This window comes from Myxine glutinosa, chromosome 1, assembly GCF_964187855.1.
Source record: "Myxine glutinosa chromosome 1, kmMyxGlut1.1, whole genome shotgun sequence".
NCBI classification, from domain to species: domain Eukaryota; kingdom Metazoa; phylum Chordata; class Myxini; order Myxiniformes; family Myxinidae; genus Myxine; species Myxine glutinosa.
This window is the reverse complement of record NC_136261.1, coordinates 48,955,689-48,965,677: the sequence shown is the minus strand read 5'-3', so window position 1 is coordinate 48,965,677 and position 9,989 is coordinate 48,955,689.

The window sequence follows — 9,989 nt, the reverse complement described above, 5'->3', positions numbered from 1 at the left end:
TGGTAGAGGTCTTGTGTGGACGAGCACTTCCTTGGTAGATAAAAAACGGTACTGCATGCTGGCAGCCATTTTTTGCGGCCAGTTAGGCTAAACAAACAGAGGAAATTGTAGCTAAATACGTAATGTACACATGGCTGTTTGTAAAAAAGGAAATTTGTTGAGATGGGAAACATTTTTCGAAGGTTTATTAAAGTGTAATAATATGACATGTGGCAAGGCAAACTATTGGATGGGAAAATTAGATCTGGTTATAAAAAAAAAATAAATTATTGGCCCCTTGAAGTTAATTCTTCGAATCATTGTTTCACTGGCATTTGGAGTTCACATTGGAAATAGTTTGGTAGAACTTTGGTTAAAACCTTTGGTTGCGGTATTTTGGAACAAATTGATAAACCATAGGAGATTGATAAGAATAGGAACAAATATGGACCCAAAATAGAAAGTTGGATTCATGTCTCTCATTGAAAGCAAGCACATGGGGCTAAGATGGACGATCCCACAGAAAATGAGGCTGCACCTAGCAGCCCAGCAGAACATTCAGTGGCGGATAAATGATAATCGTGATTTACATTCATTTGAATTACATTTTAACACCCCTTGCATTGATAAACATTACATTTTCAACATTTAATATTCCTACTTGAATTAGGGAAGATAGTGACATTTATTTGCCTACATGACATACCATTATCTACTGATATTAGCGCAACATGAGGGATAATGTATCACAACTACACTCATGATTAGGGGATTTAGTTCGACCCCGGGAGATAGGGGGATCAGGGTAAGACAAATAATCTGATTTATGTTACATATTAAGGGATTTTCTTTATTTACCTTTTAGGAAGCTTGTTAGTTTGGTATATAATGTTGAATGTCGTCGACATATAATTATGTCATAGGTATGAATATATACAAGGAGTAGCAGACTTGTTTGTGGGTTTAGTAGTTATATTGGCAATTGTTTTAGTGGTGGCTTGCTTGAAAGCCTTAGTGACGGTGTGTTTGAATAAGGTAACCAACAACACGATGATAACGCATGAAGTGACAAATGAGGAAAGAAATGTGGAACCACAAGAGGAAGACTTTTATGGCGACATAAATACTGAGATTAAAAGATTAAATCAAGTGATGTTGCAAATGAAAACAGTAGAATTAAGATAATGACATAACGAAATGTTTTGTGTTGTGTCAATTACAAGATCAGTGAACTCATATCACCACAAGTGACACACTGTTAGTGAAAAAAAAAAAAAAAAAAAAAAAAAAGAAGGAAAAGGAAAAGTGGGGAGGAATTATGGTAATAATACATTATGCTTAATTTGTTGGTTTTGGAAAATTTTTGGTGGGAATTAGATATTCCTGTTTGTGATTGTAATCATATACAATTAATTTTCTTAGAGTAGTGCTAAAATACGCAGACGAGTTAATTTTGAACTATATTAACCTGAAAGCAATTGTGGATGCTATTCTTAGTTTAGTAGTCAAATACATACCTGATTGAATATTACTTGTGTGATGCATATAAATGAATATAACTTTTTGAATGTTGTAAGGGAAAACAACAAATTGTTGAATGTGAAACTGTCGGAAGATATACATAATTATGCTGATTTCATGGTAAGATGTACCCTATCTGATTCAGTGTGTGTGGAAAGCAGATTCAGATGTGACTGAGCATAAGGATAAGACGAGATCACATTTGAAGGGGGTGCTAACGGAATTGGGAAGAAGTTCGAGAAAGAAAATTTGTGGCTAAAAAATGAAGTTAATCGTGGCATACACCCTCTTTCTCAAAGAATGATGAAGACATTCTCCCATGTAACTTGGAGATGGATGCTTACCTTCACCAAGGAAATTTATGTGACCATTTGCCTGGATCACACTGCAACATATGAAAGAAAGGCGATCACTTACTCTTGTTCGAAGGCTTCGAACATTCACCACATCAGAAGTTGCAGGACAACGACATTTTACCTGCAACCTCTGTGAAATGCGGGGACATATGTTATTACTTCACCAACGTCCGGGGAACCAGCATGGAGCTGCAAAAAAACGGCTGTGCCCTTGTCACAACAGCTGTGCACGATTCTGCTGGTTGCTCCTGGTATGGACCATGAATGACCTGAACACCATGGTCCCAACATCATTGTGGATGCATCCGGCATCCCTGTTCCACATCTTGCTGGCCAATCAACATTACACCAACACTTGCTGCCCACTCATAATGAGGGAGGAGGCAAGTCGACTACAACTGGGTGAAGGCCTTGTTCAAGGAATCATTATGGTTCACAGCAAGAGTGGCAAGAATGCTACATGGAGAGCAGGGTCAGTCTATGACTCCGCACCGTTACCACAACAGCGAAATCCTACACGAAGTAGTGCAGGTGTTTATAAAGACAGAAGAAAATGTTTCATACCTGAATTCAAACACAAGTGATCAGCCCTTCCTTTCAAACAAAGAATCAACATTTGTTTGGAGGGAAACGTTTTTGCCAGATGTTGCAGATGCTTTAAAAACTTGAAAATGGTGAAGCAAAATTGTTGTATCTTGGTGATGGTGAAGTGTTGTTTTGCAAAGATATTTGTGATGCAAATGAAATAGATTGAATTAACAATATGGAAGGAGTCAATGACCAACGAAATGTTTTGTGATCAGATTCTTGCAGGATGACGGTGTATGCCTAAGGAAATTGTATTGATGTTTACTTGTAGTGATTGATTGAGTACTAGTATTGATGTTTACTTGTAGTGATTGATTGAGTACTTGTATTGATGTTTACTTGTAGTGATTGATTGTTTACTTATATTGATGTTTAGATTAATGGTTAATATAAACAAAAACAAAAAGATGAGGGAATTGTGGAAGTGTAACTCAGTGTAACTCATTGGTTGGAACTGGTAACGAACCAAGGTACGAGCAGGTGGTCGTAAGAATGTCAGGAATGCATCTCGCCCTGTCGAAGCTGGGAGTCCTGTTGTGTAGCTTTAGCACGGCCCCGGGCTAACACACATTCCCAAGCCTTCACTATTGACTTGGGACATCGGGATGCAAAGAGGGTGAAGGAACTCCCCAGCAGGGGGGCGAGCATGCATGATCTCGGGGCATTTGCGGAGAAGGGATTAGCGCGACAAGGCCCATATAAACCAGAGCAAACTATGAGTCAGGATCACTTGCCATCAGAAGCCCTGCCCGATGGAATGAACGAGTACGGCGCTACGGAGAAACATCGGCTGAGAAAGAGGGACTATGCGGATAGAGTTATCTGGTCCATTGAGTTAACGGTAGTTATTAGTATTTGAATGAAGTGAACAACTAGTTAATAAAGTCATGACCTTTTGTAAAACCTGTTTCCGATTATTGGAGTCTTGAGTCCCAAACCACTTCCACGACACTGGGCTGACCCTGACAAGCGTTTTGCTGCCTCAGCCTGGGCTCCTAGTGGGAGGGGGAGGTATTGCGTGCTGTATGCACTCTTATAACACAATATGCTTCCTCTCAGCGGCGTAGCGAAGGGGAGGGGGAAAGGAGGAGGTGTCTGCCCAGAGAGGAACATTTTAAGCGGCAAATTTGTAATTGCATCTATCTACATTTCTGAGGTAAATGTGCAAAAATTATACTTTGAATGGTCTGCTCTAGATTACATTCATAAACCTTTACAAAGTAGCTTTTATTCTCATTCTCGAGTGTTTTACTAACTATTCATACCAAGGCTGATAAAGACGCTAGAATAGATTGGAGTATAAATCGGGAGATGACTCAGGTTCATCATGTATTTTTGTTCAAATTTATGGAGATTAGCAAACCAGGACATTTTTGAGAAGCTTATGGCATCAATAATCTGAAAATCAATGTTTACATTTGATTTGATATATTGGTTTTTTTCAAATCAAAACAAATTGGAAATCAAACAATTTTTCATTCAGAGCGACACATTCGACAAAACAGAACAAAGTGGAACGTCCAGGGCCACCGAGAGGGGGGGAGAGGCGGGGGGTGGATCTGGGGGGGGAGCTGGGGGGGAGGTGGGGTGACCACCCCGGGGTCCTGTTATAAGTTCAAGGAGGCAGAGATGAACATCCGAGTTTATTCCAACAACACCGGGACCGAACACGCAAGCCTTCGGCTGCAGGGCATCATCGAGCAACTGACTCCTCCCACCCGGAAACGGAAATAGTTTACATACTACGTGATGTGTAATACCAAAGGGTTTTGCAGTATCCAACATCTCCCCTTCCCTTCAAACCGACGACATATGGAGGAGGTTTTCAAGAAGTGACAGTCCCCCAAATCGATCAACATGCATGAGTACATACGACCATCAAAAAAATCAATCAGCATGAGTACATATTACCATCCCTGCCCATAACCATATGTGTGGTAACAAGAACTCAAAGCAATATAGGGCAACAGTTCATGTATAACAATTTACAAATCGAGTCGTGTAGGTGCCCGGCGATCGCGTGGGCTACGACGGAGTGGTAAGTCAAATCTCACTCGCTTCAGTGGGTCGGAAGCTGGTCTGTCCTTGCTTCCAACAGTAGATGGCTTTTGACCCTTGCCATCCATAGCGGAGCATTGAGGGACATACTGACGAAGGAAACACCGGTTCCTCCAATAAACTCTGCCCGACGGCAGTTTCACATGATAGTCCCGGGGATGTCCAACACCGATGACCACACCGGTCTTATCCCAACGCCGGTCTGTCTTATCCCACACCGGTCTGTGGATCTTGTACCAACACCTCGGTGCCGACACGAAATGGCGTGAGAGGTTTGCATGATCGGTCGTAATGCGTGCTGGTTTTCACCCGTATGTCGGCGGCTTTAGCATCACACTCGGCAGCAGCCATCTGCCACTCGGGTGCGAAAGTGCGCTGATGTCCAGGAACAGCAGTACTGTCCTACTTTGACAAAAGGAAGCAACTGCCTGAAAGGAGTTTTCTTGTAAATGAGGAAAATGTGTTTTTCTTTCTGCTCTCTTTGACAGAAATGCCAAATATCAGAAATTATATCTCAGAAATGGAGGGTCGTGTTACTTTATTTTGTGTACGAACGTGTAGAGCATACCTCAAAATACCTCAAATACCCTAGAACAAGTGATAACTCAATTTCGACAAAAATGACAGTTGCTTCCTTTTGTCAAAGTAGGGCAGAGTACGTGTTGGATGCCTGAAGAGAATTTGAGCTGGTGAACTTTCAGATGTGCGTGGCGTGTTGTGCCATTCGAGCAAGCCGATTGATTTGGGGGACTGTCACTTCTTGAAAACCTCCTCCATATGTCGTCGGTTTGAAGGGAAGGGGAGATGTTGGATACTGCAAAACCCTTTGGTATTACACATGATGTAGTATGTAAACCTATTTCCGTTTCCGGGTGGGAGGAGTCAGTTGCTGCATGAGGCCCTGCAGCTGAAGGCTTGCGTGTTCGGTCACAGTGTTTTTGGAATAAACTCAGATATTCATATTTGCCTCCTTGAACTTATAACATGGCGTAGTCGGCAGGATGACTAGCTACCCTGATCCTCTGATGAGGGTATATGCGCAGAATGTTCCTTTTGTCGATGGTACAGATAATTATGAATAAAAAAACTTCTACAGGCAGAGAGGATTCTATGGTAAAATTTCTTGTCAATCAGACCAACGGTTACCGAGAAAATGCATTTTTTAAATGCAGACACATACGGCACACGGAACAAGGCACATGTACACAATTGAATGCTTAACCCCACTTTTTGCTTCGCGAGCGCAGGGTAATAAGTTGAAATTGACAAAAGTATTTGGTCTCCACAATTCTTTATTTCACTGTTAATATTACAGAACCTTTGTTTTTGATTCAGAACTTAATTTATCCTTTTAAATCACACAATAGAAATGGCATTGACAAAATTATTGACACCCTACACTTAATGTTTGGTAGCACAGCCTTTGGACAAAATAACTGCAGTCAAGTGCTTCCTATAGCCATGAATGTGCTTCCTTCACCTCTCTACTGGCAGTTTGGCCCACTCTTCCTGTGCAAACTGCACCAGTTCTCCCAGATTTGAAGGGTGCCTTCTTCCCAGCTGCAGTTTTCAGATCTCCCCACAGGTGTTCAATGGGATTTAGATCTGGACTCATTACTGGCCACTTCAGAACAGTCCAGCGTTTGTCTTGAACCATTCCTGGGTGCTTTTTGAAGTGTATTTTGGGTCATTGTCCTGCTGCAAGACCCATGACCTTTGCTGGAGACCCAGCTTTCTGACACTGGGTTGAACATTGTGCTCCAAAATGCCTGGGTAATCTCCTGATTTCATGATGCCATGCAAACATTCAAGGCACCCAGTGCCAGAGGCAGCACAGCAACCCCAAAACATCACTTAACCTCCTCCATCTTTGACTGTAGTGAAGGTGTTCTTTTCTTTGAAGGCTTCATTTTGTTTTCTGTAAACATAGAGATGATGTGCTTTACCAAAAAGCTCTAATTTGGTTCCATCTGTCCACAGGACATTCTTGCAGAAGGATTTTGGCTTGCCCAGGTGTGTTTTGGCAAACTCCAGTCAGGCTTTCTTAAGTTTCTCTCTCAGCAGCAGTGGGGTCCTCCTGGGTCTCCTTTCATTGAGGTGGTGACGGATGGCGCGAGTTGAAACGGTCATACCTTGTGTCTGAAGATCAGCTTGAATCTGTTTGGCAGTTGATCGAGGTGTTTTCTCCACCATTCGAACAATCCTTCGCTGCAATCTACGATCTAGTTTTTCTCTTGCAGCCACGTCCAGGGAGGTTGGCGAAAGCGCCATGGGCCTGATGACATTGTGTACGGTGGACACGTGAACATCAAGGTCTCTGGAGATGGACTTGCCTTGAGATTGTCCATGCTTGGCTACAATCTTGTGTCTGACCTCCTGAGACAATTCTCTGGTTTTCTTTCTTTTCTCCATGCTCATTGCAGTACACACAGTGACACAAAACAGCAGAGTGACTCCTTTTCTCTTTTCAAACTGGTTAAATGAGCTATTTTTATATTGCAGACACCTGCAACTCTCCACAGGTGAGTTCAATTCCAAAGTAAAGTGGAATCACGTACTTGAAATCCAATTATTTCTAACAACTTCTAAAAGGTACCAATAATATTGGCCGGGACATTTTAGGATTTCTGTGTGGAATAAGCTAAGATTTAGTAATTTTTTAAGCTTTTTTTTTTTTTTGTTCCACTGCAAACCAAATAAATACATTTGTGGAAACCAAAGTATTTTTTAATTTCATCAATTTTCTGGAAGAAATGGTGAATTATTTGAAAAAAGTGCAAATGGTGCCAATATTTTTAGCCACGACTGTATATAAGCATTTATGATGCTATCAATGGAATCCTCTCCTCTTGTACAGTCCTTGTGCTTAGTCATCTTCCTTATCTACATAAACGACCTCCCTGGTACTTTTGAAAACTACCTGTTTATGACTCCACACTTCCTCCATGTCACTCAGTCAGACAGCAGTTACGTCACTCACTGCTGATCTAGAATTGGTTAGATGCTGGTCTGATAGAAGGGACATGTCCTTCAATCCTGGAAAATCTCACCGTCTCACCCTGTCATTCTGAAAGGGTCGTCTAATGCATCCACCTATTTCCATTGGTCAGCAGCAACTTTCCTGGGAGTGACCATGCAGCAAAGCTGGCCTCAAAAGATACCTGTTTAGGAGTCGTGGAAGGCGAGAGAACGAGGCCATTTGGTTGAGTTCAAAGCTTGTTTATTCGTACAGAACCCAGCACACTCTAAACGCGAACTGAAGTGTCACAGCTTTTATAAAGCCAAAACCCTCTTCGGAGGGCGTGGCTCCCACAACCGCGCGTGCGTCACGTCCAACAAACCAAAAGCCCGTGGACGTGAATTAGACCAAACATATGGTATTGGTAACCGTCACATGCGGATAAGTTAACCGCGACATGTGAATAAGGTAACCGCTACATGCGCCCCCCCCCCCCCCCAGAAGGCACTCCACGGGTGTGTACGTAGTTCGCAGGCGCGCTCGGCAGTGCCGAGAAGGCTCGAGCAGTGCTCGGCCTCGGTACGCGCGAAAAAAATGCAGCCGTGGGTTTGAGCCGACCGAGGGGCTGGTCAAGGCCTCGGGGGAGGCTGCCGAGGTTCCTCGCGGGCCTCCCGAGGATGCAGGGTCGGAGAACTAGTTGCGCGAGTTGCAGCTGTAGTTGTAGAGTGAAGTTGTGCGAAGGTGACGAACAGCAGTGCGCGCGAAGGTAACGAAACAGCCGTGCCGCCAACATCAGTGTGCGCACAAGAGATGAGCAGCAGCACGCGCGAAGGTAACGAAACAGCCGTGCTGCCAACGTCAGAGCGCGCGCAAAAGATGAGCAGCAGTGCCACCCACATCCCGTAACTGCGTTCCTTTGGAGGGTCCTGGAGCGGGCTCGCCCCTCCGGTCGTAGAGGAGGAGCCGAGCGCGGTGCGCGAACCACATGGCCGCTCGTCGTTTCCAAAACTCCGGCAGTGCGATCGAAACTGCCGTGTTCGTTTGCAGCCCCCGAATCCGTTCGGGGGCAGCCGAGGTCACCAGTTTAGGAGTTGCGGAAGGCGAGAGAACGAGGCCATTTGGTTGAGTTCAAAGCTTGTTTATTCATACAGAACTCAGCACACTCTAAACGCGAACGGAAGTGTCACAGCTTTTATAAAGACAAAACCCTCTTCGGAGGGCGTGGCTCCCACAACCGCGCGTGCGTCACGTCCAACAAACCAAAAGCCCGTGGACGTGAATTAGACCAAACATATGGTATTGGTAACCGTCACATGCGGATAAGTTAACCGCGACATGTGAATAAGGTAACCGCTACACCTGCACACATCCTCAGGTAGAGGGCATCTTCAGTGATTTCAAGTCGTTTGTTTACACATCTGAACTTCCCTCCATCATAGGTTTCTTTCCTGGATTATGTAGAATCTGAAGTTATCAACATTGTTGGTATCTCCCGCAATGAGGGGGAATACACACCAGACCTGTTGATCTCACATATTGCAGATTGCTTGGTGCTCTGTTCTTTTTAGCCTCTCCTCCCTTCATACTTCCTTTGTTTTCTCTCAGTCCGGACCTCTCCTTGTCCTCCAAGATACAAGCATTATTCCAGTAACCCCTACTGTCTAACTACTAAAAACCCAGCTTACTGCACACACCTCATACATTTTCTTCCTCTTTCCTCCCCTTTTTGAAACTGTCTTCCTGAAGTTATTCAATGCCACTCTTCCCACGAGTGCTTCAAGTTGGTGATGCACTACCATCTCATGTCAACCCCTCCATCCCCAACCACGATTGTTTTCATGATTCTTTCTATCCCCTATTAACCCTACTGAATTTTTTCATTATGAATAACCACTGAAAAAACAGAAATCGGTGCCCACGTTACCATGAAGATGGTACAAAAGTGGTTGGGGCAGAATCGGACTGCAGTGTCATCCACCGGACGAGGAGCATATGTATTCCACGGCTTCAGCGACGCAGCGCCACCAACGCTCTTCATTACGGGTGTTTCTCGATCATAATCTGATGGAACGGACAGACATGAGCCAATCGATTAACCCTGATTTTTGCTTCGCGTGTGCGGGGTAAAAAAAACCTCCCCTATCCTTTTGTTCTGAATACTGAACATTTTTCATTTGAAATTGTCTGTAATACTGTCTGCTAGAGAGCCCTCCAGTGTAAATGTTCAGTAAATCCCGCTCCCCCCACGACCCTTATGATCCTCCACGATCCCTCATCCCACCCATGACCCTACCAACCCACGACCCCCCCCCCCCAAACCCACCCACGAACCCCACCTCCAACTCACCTACGATTGTCCCACCATCACTCAAGACCCCCACCACCACCACCCAGGACCTCCACGACCCCCACCACCATCCAACACCTCCATCACCACCCACGACATTCACCACCACCATCCAAGACCCCCACCACCATCCAAGACCCCCACCACCATTCAAGACCCCCACCACCATTCAAGACCCCCA